Consider the following 836-nt stretch of genomic DNA (forward strand, 5'->3'; position numbering starts at 1 on the left):
CAGCCGATCACGCTAGCCAATTGCTCCACGGAGACAGTCCTGCTTCACTCTCACCACCATCATAACATATCTTCAAAGCAATCAGCCCAAAGAAAAAAAAGCGCCGCACCACCACCGGGTGGGCTCGAAACTCTAACCTTTCGGTTAACAGCCGATCGCGCTAGCCAATTGCGTCACGGAGACAGTCCTGCTCCACTCTCACCACCGTCAGAACATTTCTTCAGAGCTATCAGCCCAAAGAAAAAAAAGCGCTGCACCACTACCGGGTGGGCTCGAACCTCCTACCTTACGGTTAACAGCCGATCGCGCTAGCCAATTGCCCCACGGAGACAGTCGTGCTCCACTCTCACCATCGTCAGAACATTTCTTCAGAGCTATCACCCCAAAGAAAAAAAAAGCGCCGCACCACCACCGGTTGGGCTCGAACCTCCAACCTTTCAGTTAACAGCCGATCGCGCTAGCCAATTGCGCCGCGAAGACAGTCCTGCTCCACTCTCACCACCATCAGAACATATTTTAAAAGCTATTACCGCAAAGAAAAAAGCAACAAACCACTCCTGGGAGGGCTCGAGACTCCAACCTTTCGGTTAACAGCCGATCGCGCTAGCCCATTGCGCCACGGAGGCAGTCTTGCTCCACTCTCACCATCATCAGAACATATCTTCAAAGCTATAAGCGCAAAGAAAAAAAAGCGCTGCACCACCAACGGGTGGGCTCGAACCTCCAACCTTTCGGTTAACAGCCGATCGCGCTAGCCCATTGCGCCACGGAGACAGTCTTGCCCCACTCTCACCACCATCAGAACATATCCTCATAGCTATCAGCGCAAAAAAAAG

This window comes from Rhipicephalus microplus, unplaced genomic scaffold, assembly GCF_043290135.1.
Source record: "Rhipicephalus microplus isolate Deutch F79 unplaced genomic scaffold, USDA_Rmic scaffold_29, whole genome shotgun sequence".
NCBI classification, from domain to species: domain Eukaryota; kingdom Metazoa; phylum Arthropoda; class Arachnida; order Ixodida; family Ixodidae; genus Rhipicephalus; species Rhipicephalus microplus.